Source organism: Lactuca serriola, chromosome 4, assembly GCF_051521515.1.
Source record: "Lactuca serriola cultivar US96UC23 chromosome 4, Lser_US96UC23_V15, whole genome shotgun sequence".
In the NCBI taxonomy this organism is placed as follows: domain Eukaryota; kingdom Viridiplantae; phylum Streptophyta; class Magnoliopsida; order Asterales; family Asteraceae; genus Lactuca; species Lactuca serriola.
In genome coordinates, this window is record NC_136411.1 from 80,467,576 (window position 1) to 80,488,091 (window position 20,516).

The following is a 20,516-nucleotide window of genomic DNA, read 5'->3' on the forward strand; positions in this document are numbered from 1 at the left end:
TAGTAGAATCCACAAGATGAGTCTTGGCTTTGCATCTTTCTTTTTCATCACACACTTGAGAGTCAAATGATCCGAATACATAATGACTTATTTGTGGAATATAAAAAGCCAAAAGAAACCTCTGTGTTTGCTCACTACTCAATATCACGATAGAAAAGAAGAAAAGAAAATATATATTGTATTGAAAAGTAAAGACAAAACCTCTTGTATTATTCATATTAGTCAAGGCTATAAATATATATATATATATATATATATATATATATATATATATATATAGGCATCATAAAAGTCAAAATCATGAATATCATTCAAATATGTTATCGATTACTTTTTGATTTAGGATATTTGAATTAGACATAAAGGCAATAGTAAGTGTTTTTTTCATGTAATTTTGAGGATATATAGAAATAGAAAAAGTTGATTTATGATTACAAAAGCAATCTATCAACATGGACTTTATTAACACATCCATAAAACTATATAAACATAATAAATACCTATTCTCTTCTCATTGTCATACGAATTGAAATAAATTAAAGAAGATTATAATAGAATTGAATAGATTGTAAACGAATAAAATAGTCATAAATAAACGACGCAACAAAAATAGAATCTAATAGCAACAAAATACCTTCGTATTTTCTCCAAAACAAATTATCCCCATCAAGGGTATGGTGATGACTCCTTGAAAAAACAGTGACAGAAGATGGTACGGTTGTGCTGATTTTACCGGTGAGACCTTTGGTGATCCGATGATGGTGAGAACCGGTGGTGCAATTGTAGGGTTATGTGGAAGGGCTTTCAAGCTAATGAAGTTTGGTGGTGGCTGCAATGGAGAATTTAAGAATGCAAGAACAAGTCGATGTCTTCTTGATGAGGGTAGGGTTTTAAATCATTAAATTAATTATCTAAATAAAAGGGATTATGGATTTAATTATTTATTTACTAAAATTTATATTTTAAAACGATTGGTCCACACTAATGTTGGAATAGTGTTTAAGGCTGCAACTATATTAGACAAGTATTTGACCCGGTTGTGCATGGTCCTTTTGGGTTGCCTTCACCATAGCAACTTGATAGGATGATTTATTAAGAGAGAGTAAATATTATTAATATATTATGAGAATAATATAAAGAATAATATATTGTTATTTGATTAATATAAGTCATAGAATTAATTGGAATTAATTTGGTGACTTAAAGAGATTAATTAAATAAAGGGGTATAAACTGTCAATTGTTTGATAGTTAAGCTTTAGACTATAAATCCTTATAGATATATAGTGGACGGATTCTAGAAGCTAGGATAGCTTTAAAATCGTCCAAGACTTATCTATGGAAAGGATTTGGATAGCCTTAAGAGAAGATTATCCAATTAGGGTTTAGGTTGTAACCCTTAAGGAGTCTACAAGTATAAATAGACCCCTTGGCTAAGGGAAATGGGCACCTCACCTAAAGTAAGAGAACCCTAGCCGATTTCCTTCCCTCTCCTCTCTCCTAAATTATCTTTCTTGCTATTGGTGTTTGTAAGCCATTAGAGGAGTGACAATTGTGACTCTAGAAGCTCCAAGACAACAAGGTCAACAAGGAATTCAAAGGTATGGTTCTAGATCTGTTTCAATGTTGTTATTTAACCTAATTAGTCATTAGAAGTCTTGGATTCAAAGCATGTTTAATTAGAAAGCCTAGATCCAAGCATTAGGGTTTTGCATGCGCACATAGGAAAGTTCTTATGGCTAAAACCCATCAGTGGTATCAGAGCCTAGCTTGGTTTTCTTTAAATTGTTGCTTGATCAACTGAAACAAACCTGCAAAATTCGATTTTTTGGTTTCTGAGTCATGGACTCGGCGAGTTGGCTTGACTCGGTGAGTCCCTTGGTGCACTCGGCGAGTCCAAGCGTCAGGAATGGCCAGATTCGGGATTTTTTCATAATTATCTTATGGAAACTTACCTTAATTATAATAGATCAACCTAAATCCGATTTTTTGATATATATGACTATTATCTTGATCTAGTTAAAGGTATTTATCAACTAATAAAATATTGAATTTCCTTATATGATAATTAATTAATTAATTATTTTGATTATTTTGGTAATTATCTTAAAAAGAAATCTTGAATAAAATCAAATAAAGATAATTAGGATATTAATTGTTAATTAGAATTATTTGTTATTTGATCCTCCATGTTTTAAATGTTTAAAACTTGCCCTCAAGTTTTGAAATTTATATTTTGTGATTAAAAGTTTTAATTTAGACAACTTAAATTTCAAACCCTAAATTTTAAAAGGTATAAAATACAACCCTATACTAATATGATATTACTAGAATAATATATATATATATATATATATATGTATGTATAACTAAATGCTAGTCTTACCGTTAGTAGGCCTCATTCACGAAGCCGATCTATAAGGTGGGTATAAGGTTGCGGCCTATAAAATGGCGCTTAATGGGTGTACACTCACACCCACCGCTTGCTTGATTGGTGGAGGGTCGTTAGCCGAACGGGTAGGATAGGGCAACCTCATCCTCTCATTAAAAGTATAATAAGTAATACAAAGTAACTACACATATTTTTAAAATTTCCCAATCTTAGTTACTTTAGGAAAAGTGAATTGATGCAATCCCATGAAATTACACTTTGCACCCTTGCTAAGAAGTTAATGGAGCGTGTGTGGTTTACCGGCACACTAATTGGTTCTAAGCAAAGGTGGAAAAGGGTGATTCATTGTTTATCATAGTTCGATGGAGCGTGTGTGGTTTACCGACACATCAAATAGGTGATCGTTACAATGAAGGCACCATGTGAATTTGCATGGTAATTCACACCCGCTTTGTGATCCTCGGTATCCCAGTCACAAACGAGAGGGGCATTTCGAGATTTAAACATGCCATTGAATAGTTTCAATGAATCTCATCCGAACCTAGGAATTCTCAATACATTTAGGACTAATAGTTAAGTTTTGTGGTGGAGAATTAGTGAATCGTCATTCACTTACCTTCAATTTATTTGCATGTTAGATTACGGCATCCCTTTTCTAGTATGTAAATGTTATTGTTGGATCCTAGGCCTAATTTTCTTATTGGGTGATAATTAGGGATTCTTATTATAATCTATCTTTGTCCTTCTATTTGTAGATGTCGAACGCAAACAACGCTGCTGCTAGTTCTTTCACGTTGATGAGCCTTTGCCAAAAGGTCACCTTCGATGGAACGAACTTTAGCGAATGGATAAGATACATTCGCACCATTTCTCGCTATGAGGATAAGGAGTATGTCCTCGATGAGAAGCTTGAGAAGATCAACCCCGAAATCGCTACTCCGGCTGAAATCATCGCTTTTGAAACTCATGAGCGAGATGCAACGAAGGTACATTGCATCATGATTGCCACCATGAACTCCGAATTCCAAAAGTCCTACGAGGACATGTACCCGTACGAGATGCACCAAGACTTATTGGAGAGATACCACCAAAACACGAGACAAGAGCGTTATGAGATTTTCACCAACATGATTTCCGCTAAGATGGGTCATGGAGAATCTCTTACCGTGCACTTGCAAAAGATGCAAAGGTATGTCGACCGCCTTCGCAAGTTAAATGTTGACTTTGGGGAAGACTTGGCGATCAACATGGTGCTTCACTCTTTGCCTCCGATGTACAACCAATTTAGGATGACCTACCACATGAACAAAGAAGAGGTCACCCTAAGCAAACTCCAAGGTCTTTTGAGGGTCGCTGAGAGCAACTTCAAAGACAAGTCTGTTGCACCAACTCCCAATCCGCCTGCTGCTCCTGTCTCATCGAAGAACTATCGCCAGGTTAAAGCCCGAGATGGTGCCTCTTCTAGTGGGACCAAAGTTGATCCCGCTAAGCCCTGCCCTAACCCGAAGGAGGCAGAGTGCCACCACTGCCACAAGATAGGACATTGGAAGAGAAGCTGCCCAGAGTACCTGCAAGCAATCAAAGAAGGAAAGATCAAGCCATCTTTCGCAGGTATATACACAATTCAATCTAACGATTCTAATCATGCTATTTCTTGGGTTCTTGATACCGGTTGTGGTTATCACATTTGTTCTAATGTGCAGGGACTAAGAAGAAGTAGGGATGTGGAGCAAGGAAGAATCAATCTAATCATGGGGAACATAAGATCGTCGCCTGTGACCAAGATTGGAGTGTATTCTTTAGTGCTTAGGAATAATTTGTGTTTAGAGTTGAACAATTGTTGTTATTCGCCAGAAATGGCTAGAAACATCATTTCATCTCATGGTTTATACAGACAAGGATTTAGATTTTCTTTTAATAATGAGAATGGTTCTATTTTGGCTTATCTAAATGGTGTCTTTTACTTTGAAGCTATACCATGTAATGGAATTTATGAAACTGTTATGATTGTTGATAACTTAGGAAATGATGTTTTGAATATAGATTCTTCCACTAGTATGGATAAAGCATCCTTGTGGCATTGTTGTCTTGGACATGTCAACAAGAAACACATAGCCCAACTCCAAAAGGATGGAGTGTTGGAGTCATTCGACCTTAGGGAAGATGACACATGCGAGTCTTGTTTACTTGGAAAGATGACTAAGTCACCCTTCACGAGTACATGTGAAAGGGGTGAGGGTCTATTGGACCTAATACATACCGATGTATGTGGACCGTTTAGATCAACCACGAAGGATGGGAACCGCTTCTACGTGACTTTCACCGATGATTATAGTAGATATGGGTATATCTATTTAATCAAGCAAAAGTCAGAAACTTTTGAAAAGTTCAAAGAGTTCAAGAATGAAGTGGAGAATCAATTGGGCAGGAAAATCAAGATGCTTCGATCCGATCGAGGAGGAGAGTACCTAAGTCTTGAATTCCACGATTATCTCAAGGAGTGTGGAATAGTTTCGCAATTGACGCCTCCTAGGACACCGCAGTTGAATGGTGTGGCAGAAAGGCGTAATCGAACCTTATTGGATATGGTTCGCTCTATGATGAGTCGTGCTTCACTACCTATCTCTTTCTGGGGTATGCCTTAGAGACTGCCGCCCATATCCTTAACCGAGTCCCTACCAAGAAGGTTGCTAAAACACCTCACGAGATGTGGACAGGGAAAGCTCCTTCGTTGGCAAATATCAAGGTTTGGGGTTGCGAGGCTTTCGTAAGACGAGATACTCACGACAAACTCGAACCTCGAAGTGAGCGATGTATTTTCATCGGCTACCCGCAGACATCCTTTGGATATCTCTTCTATAGACCGAAGGACAATGTTGTCTTCGTTGCGAGGAGAGGAGTTTTCAGAGAGCGAGAACTCATAAGCCAAGGAGACAGTGGGAGGCAAATCGAGCTTGAAGAGATTCAAGAGTCGATAGATGAAGGAACCTCTACCGCTGGCACTCAACCCGAGGAGGAAACTCCGGTTGAACCGATTGACGAGTCCTTACCTCTTAGACGTTCCGATAGAGTTAGAGTTCATCCCCAGTTTTATGGTTTTCATATTACTACCGAAGGGGACACGTATATTAGTGATGGTACACTAATAAATCTTGATGAACCTAATAGCTATAAGGAAGCCATGGCAGGCCCGGAGTCTGCGAAATGGAAAGAGGCAATGGATAGTGAGATCCAATCCATGTATGACAACCAAGTTTGGAATTTGGTTGATTATGTGCCCGGACGTAAGACCGTTGGGAGCAAATGGATCTTCAAGAAGAAGACCGACGTGGATGGAAAAGTACACACATATAAAGCACGATTGGTTACGAAGGGCTTTACTCAAACTCCTGGAGTTGACTATGATGAGACCTTCTCACCAGTTGCGAAGATTAAATCTATTAGAGTGATGCTAGCGATTGCTGCATTTCATGATTATGAGATTTGGCAAATGGATGTCAAGACCGCTTTTGCTTAACGGAAAGTTGGCTGAGGATGTTTACATGGCTCAGCCAGAGGGGTTTGTGGATCCGAAGCATCCAAATAAAGTGTGTAAGCTTGAGAAGTCCATTTATGGACTTAAGCAAGCGTCTCACAGATGGAATCTTTGCTTCGATGAGAAAGTCAAAGAGTTTGGATTTGTACGAAGCGAAGATGAATCATGTGTATATGTCAAAGTCAGTGGGAGTATAGTAAGCTTCCTCGTTCTATATGTCGATGACATATTACTCATAGGAAATGACATCCCGACTCTGCAGGAGGTTAAGTCCTGGCTCGGGAAGTGCTTCGCTATGAAGGACCTCGGAGAGGCTTCTTACATTTTGGGAATAAGGATAGTAAGAGAAAGAAGTAAGAGACTAATTGGACTTAGTCAGAATACTTACTTAGAGAAGGTACTAAAACGTTTTAGTATGGAAAACTCAAAGAAGGGAGAATTACCGATACATTTAATGCCAAGTTGAGTAAGACTCAAAGTCCGAGTACCGAAGCTGAGATAGCAGAAATGATCCGAGTACCATACGCTTCTGTAGTTGGCTCAATCATGTACGCTATGACTTGTACTCGCCCTGATGTAGCCTTCGCTTTGAGCATGGTTAGCAGATATCAAGGGAATCCTGGCAGAGCACATTGGATTACGGTGAAGAATATCCTTAAGTACCTTCGGAGGACGAAGGAATGGTTCTTAGTCCTCGGAGGGAGTGATGACTTGAAGGTGCGAGGGTATAGTGACGCCAGTTTTCAGACCGACAGGGACAACTACCGTTCGCAGTCAGGCTGGGTCTTTACCCTAAATGGAGGAGCAGTGACATGGAAGAATTCCAAACAGGAAACCGTAGCTGATTCAACGTGCGAATCAAAGTACATTGCAGCGAGCGAAGCGTCGAAGGAGGCAATATGGGTAAAGAACTTCATCGGTGATCTTGGAGTCGTACCTGCCATAAAGGAGCCCATGGAGATTTTCTGTGATAACGAAGGAGCGGTTGCCTTGACCAAGGAACCGAGGGATCATGGTAGATCAAGACATATCGACAGAAAATATCACTTCATTAGACATCGTGTAGAAGAAGGACAACTCGTAGTGAAGAGGATATCATCGGAAGATAACCCAGCAGATCCGCTTACGAAGGGACTGAGTAGGGTTAAGCACTTGCAGCATGCTAGGAGTGTTGGGCTGAAGGATGATATTAGCATAGATTAGATAGTATTAGAAACGTGTAATAGATAAATGTAATTAACATTTGATGATTAAATAAAGGAGTTTTATTTATGAGTAATGTTACTATCTTATGTTAATTGTTTAACTATTGTTTCACTTTGCATGTTTTGACTTCCAGAATAATTGAAATTATTAGGAATAATAGAATTATTCAAATTGTCCACAATTGTTCATATGTTGGAAGTAGATATGAATGAAGATTGTCATGAATTGGTGTGTAGATTGTCTAAATGGTGTTAGACATAGCAAAGGGTTGCTGCAACGTTCATGAGTGCTTATGAACTAGTTTTGAGCATTGGAACAAACCCGCGCTTGCTGGAATTACCTTATGGAATATGATATAAAAGGGTGATTGCAAGACGATAATATCATATAGTCTTAAAACCTAGATATATGGTTTGTTATTTGTTAATTGATTGTACATTGATAATGCGAAAATGCATCAGTAACTCGGTGTTATAAAACGCATTGTTGTGTATAGTTGGTTAATGAATAAGTAAATGCATATAAGTCGAAGTTTATCTGTAACTTTTATCTAAGAAGGTAAAAGCGATATCTCGGCCGCTCGATGATTTGATTTGACTTATGTGTCGGGCCCGGTCAGAACTGAATTGATGTGTTCGATTAAGTTCTATGTCGAATAAATCAGAGATCGAGAAACCAAAATGTTTGACTAACCGTTCCATAGGATTGTCAGCATGATATCTAACAGAGGACTGTACGATCCCTTATCTAAAGGACAAGATTGATTAGATCAGAGTTTGACAGCGTCTTTGAGAGCTACGATTGCAAACCGAATTGTACTTGTGCATATAGTTACTAGACTTATCCAAGTGGGAGACTGTTGGAATAGTGTCTAAGGCTGCAACTATATTAGGCAAGTATTTGACCCGGTTGTGCATGGTCCTTTTGGGTTGCCTTCACCATAGCAACTTGATAGGATGATTTATTAAGAGAGAGTAAATATTATTAATATATTATGAGAATAATATAAAGAATAATATATTGTTATTTGATTAATATAAGTAATAGAATTAATTGGAATTAATTTGGTGACTTAAAGAGATTAATTAAATAAAGGGGTATAAACTGTCAATTGTTTGATAGTTAAGCTTTATACTATAAATCCTTATAGATATATAGTGGACGGATTCTAGAAGCTAGGATAGATTCAAAATCGTCCAAGACTTATCTATGGAAAGGATTTGGATAGCCTTAAGAGAAGATTATCCAATTAGGGTTTAGGTTGTAACCCTTAAGGAGTCTACAAGTATAAATAGACCCCTTGGCTAAGGGAAATGGGCACCTCACCTAAAGTAAGAGAACCCTGGCCGATTTCCTTCCCTCTCCTCTCTCCTAAATTATCTTTCTTGCTATTGGTGTTTGTAAGCCATTAGAGGAGTGACAATTGTGACTCTAGAAGCTCCAAGACAACAAGGTCAACAAGGAATTCAAAGGTATGGTTCTAGATCTGTTTCAATGTTGTTATTTAACCTAATTAGTCATTAGAAGTCTTGGATTCAAAGCATGTTTAATTAGAAAGCCTAGATCCAAGCATTAGGGTTTTGCATGCGCACATAGGAAAGTTCTTATGGCTAAAACCCATCAACTAATCCCTACATCCACACAATAATTGTTCATCCACATATGAACTTACCTCTCTCTCTCTCTCTCTCTCTATATATATATATATATATATATATATATATATATATATATATATAGAGAGAGAGAGAGAGAGAGAGAGAGCCTCTTATATACCTTTTCGAAGCATGAAACAAACCATGCTACTTACTCTACCTAAAAACTCATACAACTCCATAAAGTCCGGTCAAAGCAAATACCAGTTCAAATAAAAAACTATTAACTAAAACATATAATATAAATTCATCAATAATTTAGTAATTTTAAATTCCAACCATGCATGTGAGCTATAACAAACCGATTAAACCCAACAATCACCCCATTAATCGGTTTGTTCATACATTTAACTCACAACAGCGTTTAATCACCTTCCTTTCGAACCATCTCGATTCTCGACTTTTCCTTAACATCCGACCTCTACGTCGGTCACATCCAAAGTTCTTGATACCCGACTGTTGTTTGTCATCACACATAACCCGTTTGCACCACCTTATCGGAGACCACCAAAAAGAAAAGAAAATCAGAAAAAAAATGCTCCAACTGAACCACCTTCTCCGCCATTAACCATTGACGAACATCAGCATCGTCATAACCTCTGTTTACCTTCGACCCACCGGCTGCTTTACCTACAAACCCCGTTGAAAACAGCTGCTACAACCTGTTGTGATCAACCTACTACCGACGATCCAACGCCCTCTTTACCGGAACACACCACAACTGCTACGCGCTGAACCTTGTTTAACTGATACCATCGTTAATATTATCTTTCTCTGTGAGAACCCCAACCTTTTCCGACCTAACCTGTTCCATTGAGAGTCCTCTTCCACCAATCAAGAAAACCAAGCTCTTGCATCTTCTTTCTTCTTTTATCAGTTGTGAGCAAGCCAAATCAAAGCCCACCTGTTCTAATTTCTTTCTGCTTCTCGTCTTTGCTTTTGGTTAGGCACTCTTTAACTCGGAACAAAGATCATTAAGGATGGAGTTGCACCTTTCTTCTTGCTACACCCCCTTTCAAGAGAACCGAGGAAATCTGATACCTAATGTAGAATATAAAAAGCCAAAAGAAACATTTATGTTTCCTTACTACTATCACGATAGAAAAGTAGAAAAGAAAATATGTAATGTATTGAAAAGTGATAACAAAACCACTTGTATTATTCATATCAATAAAGGCAATATATATATATATATATATATATATATGTGTGTGTGTGTGTGTGTGTGTGTGTGCGTATGTGTGTGTGCATGCATGTGTGTGTTCAAATAAAAGCAACAAATAAAGTGAGAATGTGAGGACGATTCTCATCCAATCATTTTATTTAACTAATTCAATAAAAGACTTAAAAGGGTATTTATGATACTTTACATTTCATTAATTATCAAAATTATTTCACACTCCTATTATTATGGAAATAATTTTAATCATTGACTAATTCTATAAAAAAAGGCCACGTTATAAGTTAAAGTTTCATTCATCCACATGTCAAATCCACCGACAATCACCACCATGTTCTACCATAGATGAGTCGTATTTTGCCTTAGATAGGTCGACGGCGGGAGTGGGTCTCAACCCATACACGTTGGCTACCCTTTTTATGTCTGGATACAACGAGGTAATCCATCGACAATGCAAACAAATAAATATCTATTCATAAATATGTGTTTGAACTATTTAATTCTTTATTAATATTTGAATTTTGTTTTCAAATTAATATTGTAATTACATTATCAAAATTTAGGTTAATCCATAGGTACACGAATCCCAATTATCTCAATGATTAAAAATGCAACATCCCAAAAAACAGTGATAAAAATTTTCAATTTGAAATAAATAGTTTAAAACATCAAGTGGATCTAAGTCAATCACAAAGTACAATATCTAAAAATTATAGTGAAAATATCCCGAAAGTGCGGAAATCATGAGGGAGAGAATGTTGTGCCATTACGTCGGGTCCTTTCCTTTTGTACCGGAAGTACCTAAAACCACAAATATAACCATAAGCATAAAGCTTAGTGAACTTCCCCAATATACCACATACATAATACACATAATATAACAACATGTGACTGTGTCAGGTCCGTATCAACCCCCGGGTCAATATCAACCCCAAATGACAACAATGGTTGTGTTGGGTCCGTATTAACCCCAAGTCCATAATGACTATGAGCTAAGATTGGCTCCATACATATATCATGCAGTCACATCAGTCAAGCTATAAACTAGTATACATTCTACTCATATAATATAGTTGGCCAACCTTGGTGCCTTCGACCCACTAAGGTGGTACGAGGACTCACCTCTTGTTGAAGATAACTGAATCGAACACTCTATCTGCTACGAACACGGATCCTCACACTAACATAATCCAATAACGACCCTAATAAGTACTTAGGGTTTTAACCCATAAACAATGGTCCAATTCATCCTTTATCATATTAGAGGCAAAAGGCCATTTTACCTGTTCCATACATCGTCCAACTAATCACAACCCAAAAGCCCTAATGGCCCAAGGCCCAAAAATCAACCCAATGGGCTTTCTGAGAGAATGCATGGCGTAATCTACACGATGCCCAAATTCCCAACACCCAACACACTCATGTTTACGCCCGACATAATACCTTGAGTTCCAATTACTAATTAAACTAAGGTCTTAATGTCTTAATACCTAACATCCAAACTTCATATCCAAGACTAATAAAACATCTAAAGCCATCAAGTTTCAACCTTTATGACTTTGCGTGGCTAAAAAGAGCTAAACACCAAGATCTTAACTCATTTCATTCTTAAAGGCTCCAAAAATCTTGCATGGAAGAGTATCAAGCTCCAAGATTGCATTTTTATGATCCTAAACACTCTAAGATGCTTGAAAGGACAACTTAAAACTCTAGAGTATTCCAAAAGCTGATGAAGCCATTTTTCTGGGATACTTTGCAAATTCAAAAGCCCACAGAGTTCTAAATCATAGAGCTCATGCACTGGAAGAAAGCTTTGATGTTACCTTTGATGATAATTTTGTTCGGAACTCAGGTCCTACCCATGTTACAACAACCATCATGGAGTCCGATGATCCATTATCTAGGTCTCTAAATCCTTAAATTATCTATGAAGTTGATTTCGTAAGCCTGTTCGGACCAACAAAAATTGCTCTTGATTCGGAATCTTGATCAAGACCATCCTCATCAACTGAATCTATGGTTTCTCACAATGTCTCTGGTCCAACCCCAACCTTTCCTCCATTTGATTCAGATCCATTTCAACATTCTCAGGTTGAGGGGGAGAATAGTCATCCATCCCTTGAATCAATCGTTGATGGATTTCAAGCTACAACAGATCAATTCGCTGAATTTGATTCCATTCTGAACAACAACAAAGACGATGCCAACTTCTTCGACTTTCTGAACAATGACAACGTTGATATATCTGGTTCAGAAGTTCATGGGGAGCATCATTCTCAAATTTAAATTGTTCAGGGGGGAGCAACATAACCCCATTATTGATATCAGATCAACCGATGCATAAGAACTTCCGAGATGACACATCTGGACAAGGGATCACCCTCCAACTAGGTCATTGGAAACCTCAACACTAGTGTTCAAACTCGTTCTGTTACCAATATTCAAAATGAGTGTCACTTTTCGGAATTCATTTTAATGGTTGAACCAAAATACATTAAGGATGTGACATCCCCAAAATCATGGCCAGAAAAGACCGATTTTTGTTTATGCTTTATAAAAATCAGAGTACTTCATTTAATAAAAAGGTTGCGGAATTTGTTCCCAGAAAAACATGGTAAATACGTTATTAAAACATTTTCGAGGAAACGTATTTATTTCATTTTAAAACGTTTGGGATGTCATCGTTAATACCGAAACATAAGCATAAACAGAACTTACAATGATTTACACTAGTGATATATATCTCTTTAAATCTCTCAGTATAATGTCACTTCACTTCGTCACCTGTGATATACATAAACTGAGTGGGTCAGGTTGGGAAACCTGGTGAGTACATAGGGTTTTCAACCCACAATAATATAATTGTTATGTTTAATCATCAAACAATTAACCCCATTACCCATCCCCGTTATCTTCTTTACTCTTAAGGATTTAACCTAAGAGTCGTCTATCCTGCATTTGTTTATTCCGAAGTCCCTTACTTCCAGGGTTATAGGACTGGCACTAAATCCATAGTTGCCAATGTTCGTTCATAAAGCACTAATTCCATAGCTGCCATAGTCTATTCATCGGGTACTAAATCCATAGCTACCAGTCTTTATCTAATAGGTACTAAGTCCATAGCTACCAATGTTCAACAGGTACTAAATCCTTAGCTACCAGCGTCTAACTAATAGGTACTAAGTCCATAGCTACCAATTCCCAACAGGTACTAAATCCATAGCTACCAACGTCTAAAAGGTACTAAGTCCATAGCCACCGGTGTTCGTCTCATAGGCACTAAGTCTATAGCTGCCAATATATACTCACGTCATCTTCTATCTCTCATCATTCATCTACCCATCTCGTACCCAACATATTCGTATATATAAAATACGTATACAGTTTAAATCCTTTAAAACATGTATAAAACGTTCATCCAACATAGACAGCAAGTATTCAGATAATATGCACACATAGCACGTAGTTTATATAAAATACTTCATATCTATGTGTAAGATGAAAGGGACTATGCACTCACCTGAGTAGGTGGTGACTCAGTACTCGGACAGCGCTTCGATACTCTCAAAACGATATTCCTTCGATAAAACCTAGTACCAATACCACTAGGGTTTAGTTTAACGATAACCGCGACAAATTCATTAGTCCGAGTATTATTAAGTGTTAATAATACTCGATATAATTCATTTTAATAGCCCAAATAATTATTTTAAGGACCTAATAACATTCCTATAATTATATGAAAGCTATATTAAAAATTGCGTAAGCGTAGCACACTTACAGCGAATTTTATCGAAAACCGGGACCTAATTGGAGCAGCGTTTCGAAACCGAAAAACTCCTTTTTCTCGGGACTCCGGGAGCCTCGGGGCTTCCCTAGGGTGCTAGGGGTTTAACTAGGGCTTAGGGGACTCCAAAAGGGTTAGAGAGAGAAAGTAGTTTAGAGAGAGAAGTGAAAATGTGAAAAATCCGGAAGAATTCGCATGGTATTTATAGGGACCGAAGCTCGGAATTACGCTGGGCGTACCGAGGGTACGCTGGGCGTACTCCTCGGATAAGATCACCAGCTCGGACCCAGCTGTCTCGCACCCATCGGATGGATCAGATCGGACCTATGCGGGGCGTAACCTCTTCGGACGCGGGGCGTACTGCGAGGATGGCGTGTCACAATCCGAAGCGAAGCCTTGATCAACAAGCGACGGCCCAGATGCAGCCACGTCATCCATCTCGCATCAGATTTCGCAATTTCCACTCCCGACTTCTAAAAATCATAACTTTCACATACGAGCTCCGTTTTCGACGTTCTTTATATCCACGCGAAGGTGGGAACGTACTCTACAACTTTCGTTTAGACTTTGTCGGCTAATTTTGGCTCGATTTTAAATTTTATATTATCAACGGGTCGGGACACGATTGGTCCGTTAAATCCTCATAACTTCTTCATCCGACATCCGTTTTCGCCCATATTTTTCTCGTTACGCTACTCTCAACGAGATCTTCAATTCTCGTTTAGGTCGTGTCAGCTAAAAACCGCTCGATCTAATATTCGAATTTCGGGCTGTACACTGCTAGTCCGAGACTTCGAAAAATCATAACTTCTTCATACGAAGTCAGATTTGGGCGTTCTTTTTATCGATGTTCTTAGTTTAACATATTCTACGACTTCCGTTTAGATCGCTAAGGCTAAATCTCGCTCTATCGTAAATTTACTATTTACGCTTCCCGGTGCCGTGCCGGTTTTGCCGTAAAACTTCGACGGGCCATAACTTCTTCGTTATAACTCGGATTTCGGCGTTCTTTATATGTACGGAAACCTTGTGACGTATTCCACAACTTGGTTAAGATTATTTATTCTAAATAATCTTTGTCGAAAAGTCGTTTTCGACCCCTATTGCCTCTAATTTGACTAGCCCGGATCTACGGGCGTTACAAAGGAGGCCTTAAAACATGTTGAATGGATTACAACCATGCAAGAAGAGTTGGCAGAATTCGACAGAAATCAAATGTGGACTCACTTTCTTCCTCCTCAGAATCACGCTATTGTTAGCACATGATGGGTTTCTGAAAAAAAAAACTCGACGATGTTGGAGTCATAATTAGAAACAAAATGAGATTGGTGGCCGAAGGATTTACTCAGATCAAAGGACTCGAATATGACAAGACCTTTTCTCCTGTTGCTAGTCTTGAAGCCATTCAATTTTTTCTCGCTTATGCTGCTCATACAAGCTTCAATGTTTACTAAATGGATGTTAAGAGTGCATTTATAAATGGTGAACTTGACTCTGAAGTATATATTCAACATCCACCAAGTTTTATGAATCCTTCATATCCGAACTACTGTTAAAAACTCCGAAAAGTTGTTTATGGCCTGAACCAAGCTCCACGCGCCTGGCACGAGACCTTCACCGATTTTCTTAAGCCTTCCAGTTTTCAAAGAGGGATTCTTAATCCTACCTTATTCTTAAGATCGAATACAAACCACCTCATGTTAGTCCAAATATATGTTTACAACACCATCTTTGGATCCACTGATTCAACAATGGTTGCTGATTTTGCCAAGTTAAAAGTTAGTCAATTCTAGATGAGCATGAATCATGAATTAAGTTTCTTCAGCAGTCTACAAGTTAAACATACCAATAAAGGAATTTTATTCATTAAGAAAAGTAAATTTCCAAACTTCCGAAAAACTATTTAATGGACATTTGTGTCACTGCAAAGGTCCCAATGGGTATCGGACACGAGATCTTCTCGGACCCATCTGGTGTTGTTGTTGATCAGAAGAAGTATAGGAGAATGATTGGATCGCTACTCTACCTTACAACAAGTCATCTGGACATCATGTTCCCCACATGTTTGTGTGCTAGGTTCCAGTTTAATCCGAAGATGTCTAGTCTTCTGGATGTCAAGCAAGTTCTCCGATACCTAAAAGGGACAGAGAGCCATGGAATCTGGCATCCATCAAATCAAAGTTTCCTTCTTCAAGCATACTCCGACTCAAACTATGAAGGTATTCAATTGGATAGAAAAATCATGGCTAGAGCTTCTCAATTCTTAGGTTGAAGATCGGTTAGTTGGTCATCCAAGAAACAGAACTGTATTGCTCTTTTAACGGCTGAAGCAAAATACATCACTGTTGCAAGCTACACTTCGCAAGTTCTTTTGATTAAATCTCAGCTCCTGGACTATGTCTATCGATTTCCACAAATTCCTATCTATTGTCACTCACAAAGTCCAATTGCGATTTCACACAATCCAATTCAACACTTAATGATAAAATACATTGATATTCGGTACCATTTCATTAATCATGTTTTAAAAGGCAACATTGATAATGACGTGCTTGAAGTTAAGATCGATGACGACAAAATTGTTCCTCTGCACAAGAGCACTTTCCTCAAAGCAAGCGATATTCCAGAAAACCCCAAGGGTTATTGTTTTTAAGAACCCACATCTGAAGAGTTTCAGATTTTTCTCAAAGAAATTAGGTTTGATGTTGAATTCAAGGCTAAGGAGTTTAAGAAAGTCTGATGTTCCTGGCCTTTGGATTGTTCTGATGTACCTAATCCTTCGAGGATTGTTTGGCAAGAATGGCAGCACAGACAAAATGAGCAAGGATTAGTTGTACGTCGTATACGAAATCTATTTCGGAAGAAGCAACACATTTGATTTGACCGAGGTGCTATGGCAGGACTTTTGGAAGTTTTCCATCAAGAGGAAGCCAAACGAAATCTCGAGTTCAATATTCTGGGCTTTGATGCTTCAATAGCTGTACAATGAAAGATTCGAATCCATTCCTCTCAATTTCATTCTCAAAGAGGTATATTGTTCTTTTAAGACTATTAAAACTTATAGGTTACCAAACCAATCGGCCTTCAGACCTATTAGAAGTTTGCCTATTCATATGTTGCTAGTTGTTCCATCCGACTCACCTTATCTCAAGCACCATCTTGAGACTTCGGTTGTGTAAGACCCTATTCAATCTTCCCCGCTCTCAGATGTTCAACCCTCAGATGTCAACAAATCCACTTCTTCCTCTGGTGGACTAAAGAAACAAATGGCAAAGCATAAGAGATTCCCTTCCAAAATTCGAACAAAAAAGAGAACTAAAGCCAGTGAACCCTCTCAAAAGGTTTCACAGATTGGCATTCGATATGACTTTGGATCTCTGCCTACCCCTCCCATCCACTATTTCAAAGTACCCTTCGGAGTTTCAGTAACACATGCATACACTCACAGGGTTTCTACACATAATCCATCCCCATCTTCCTAAAAAGATGGTATAGGTGTTGAAAATAGTTCCTTGGAGCCCCCTGGGACACACTTATGAGTCAACTAGGAAATCGATATTGCTTCTACACATGCACAATCATGGGACCCTGCCTCTAAATCCAAGGTTTCCGAGGCTGGAATAGTCCCTCCTACCTCGGAAACCACAACCAATCAGATGCCTAACACGTATAAAGGACGGACAGGTATTTTTGATTCTGATTGGGATAACTTTGTTGACAGGACTCACTCTCATCATCAAGAGCTTGATAGGGCACATGTGGAATACATGCTGATCTCAATGTGTCAACATGCCATCCAAAGCAGCATCCCCTTAACTTTTCCTTACAATATGGAAACAGATCAGGCCTTCCAACCCATTCTTGAAATTCATAAGGTGATATGTGCATAATTAGTTAATTATTTAACATATATTCTTAGTTATTTTTGATTAATTATGAGAATAATGTGGACAAAAGGTACTTAAAATGTTGTGAATTGTGTTTTCAGTCCAAAAGATATGCTTGGAAGCAAAAAGGAGAAAAGGAAAGCAAGTGAAGATTAAAGAGTGAAAGAAGGAGTTCTACTCGGCGAGTAGATCGACCCTACTCGGCGAGTGCACGACGATATGCCAGAAGATAAATACGACTGCTAATTCAAGACGGATAAGTATGGACCTACTCGGCGAGTTGATTCTGCTACTCGCCGAGTACCCTCTGTTTTGGGATATCTATAAAAGACGAATCCTTATCCCATGGGAAGGCATTCCTGGCGATTTTTGAAGGATTAGCTGCGACTAAAAGGTTCAGAAGGCGCTAAGGAACCCTAAGCTTCAAGAGTTGGAAGAATTCAAGCAATTAGGTTAATTCTACCACTTAGACTTAGGAATTAAACATGTTTGCATTAATAAGCTTTGTTTTTGTGTTTGTTTCTACTGCAACTATGAGCTAAATTCGTTTTTGTTTCTGTTTGGGGAATACCAAAGAACTCCTATGGTTTAATTATTAATTTTTGCTTAATTGTCTATTGGTGATTTATTAAATTAAGTTTGTTAAAGAACCTTATGTATTAATCACTACTATTTTCTGTTAATTGGAAGGCAATTAGGTTGCATGAACATCACTTAATTGTTAACCTCATATGTCTATGTGAATGCTAAAACATATGCTTAGAAGTAATGATTATGAAACTAAGATTAATAAGAAAATAGGAAGATTAATGTGTGAGCTTGTTTGAGAAACCATCAACAAGAGGTTAATTGAATTAATAACTTAATTAACCATTACAAATCTTATTTAATCCAAATAATTAATCTAGGGAATTAATTAGTTTAAACACTTGATCAACGCTTAAATTAGTTAATTGTCTAAGGGTTAGGAGTAATGAATATGAACCTAACTATTATAATTGGTAACCAATAGCAATTAATCCACCTTAACTTAAATAACCATAGGAGTGAATTGGTTGGACCTAAATAGAAACATCTTTATCAAATTTGGTGAATAGTTGTTGCTTTAGTTAATTAGTTAATTTAGTTTGTCTAAGTTTCTAGTCTTGCAAAACTAGAGAAAAACCCTTTACTTTTATTATTTGTTTTAGTTAAAATTAGCTATTAGTTTAATTGCCCGTTCCCTGAGTTCGATACCTCACTTATCAATCTATACCACTTAAAGACAGGTTCACTGCCTTTGTGTGCTCAAATTATTAATAAAAAGTAGGGATAAAACTAGTTGAATTTACACACATCAAGTTTTTGGCGCCGTTGCCGGGGAACGGTTCTAAATAATTAAGCTAATTCCTAATTTTTTCGATCCTTTGTGTGAGTTTACTTGCATAAAGTTCATTTATTGCAATTTAGTAACTAGTAATTAGGTTTTAGTATCTGTTTTAGTTAGGTTAAAACTTAAATTTTTTTTTTTGAAATATCACTGATACTCGCCGAGTGCACTCGCACCTACTCGGCGAGTAGCAGTTTAGTCAGCAATTTTTTTTACAATCTTTTTATTCTTTTTACGTTTTTTTTATTTGATCAATTTCAGGACTCTCATGACCAGAGGAGCAAACACACCACTGGTACCCCCGTTTGAAGACCCCGAATCCGCGTTGAAAAGAAACAAAGGGAAGGACGTGGAGAGTTCAAGCACACCAAAGAAATCACCATTGTCCAACTTGAAGACTGTTTTTGGGAAAAAGAAGAGCAGTAAATCAGGAGCTTCTAGCGCTTCCTTGATAATTGAGGAGCCAATTCAAGAAGATATTGGATATGAGACCGAGGAAGAAGAGGAGGCAACGTACGAACAAGAAACCGAATCGGAGGAAGAGTTAGCATTCACTATGGCTAACATTGATGAAATTCCCATGGGAGAATGGAAGAAGAGGATGCGCGACGACCATGGCCCGGGACTTGTGCAACCCGCAATTCCCGCAACTGCTACCTTCGAGCTAAAAGGTCATATCCTAGCTTCGCTCAAGGAAATACCTTTCTATGGGAAAGATCATGAAGATGCCTACAAACATTTGGATGAAGTAAATGATGTTGCTGATTACTTCAACATTCCAAATGTAACCCGCGAAACTCAACTACTTCGGATGCTTCCGGTAACCTTCAAGGGTGCTGCTAAAGACTGGCTCAAATCACTTCCCCCCGGGTCAGTCACTACTTGGGACAGAATGAAGGAAGAATTTATTGATCACTTTTGCCCACCATCCAAAATAGCCAAACTCAAGAAGGCCATTGCAAACTTTGAACAACAAGCTGGAGAGTCTTTATATGAAGCATGGGAGAGGTACAAAAGTCTGCTACGAAATTGCCCACACCATGATCTAAACAGCCAGCAAGAAGTTTCCATCTTTTATGATGGAGTCAATGTCACAACCCGGCAGTTGCTAGACTCACAAGGCCCACTTACAAAGAAGCCACACCCGGTGATTAAAGAATTGATTGAAGAATTCTCTAAACACTCTAGAGAATACCACAACCCTAGGAATGATGTCACGAGGGGAGCCGCGTACGCTACTACTGAAGATTTATCCGCGGTCATGGCCATGTTAAAAACCATGGATAGGAGAATGGACAAAATGGATCAAACTATCCATGCCATACGGTTGGGTTGTGAAAACCGCAATGGACCTCACCTCACTAGAGATTGCGATTTGGATGAGAACGGCAACAAAAAGGCACAAGTATGTTATTCGAGTGGTGACCGGTATGATGAGGACTGGCGCAAACAAAAGAAGGAGTGGCTGCCTTACGAAGAGTATAAGAAGGCCAAGGAGGAGAAGTA

General features: G+C 38.2%; 1 non-coding gene across 1 annotated transcript; it reads right to left on the reverse strand.

Annotated features, from left to right (window-relative positions):
• Positions 1-19,950: 19,950 nt before the first annotated feature.
• Positions 19,951-20,057, reverse strand: LOC145103440 (small nucleolar RNA R71). Its single transcript, XR_013706533.1, has one exon. It is a non-coding gene; the product is annotated as a small nucleolar RNA R71 (small nucleolar RNA).
• Positions 20,058-20,516: the final 459 nt, after the last annotated feature.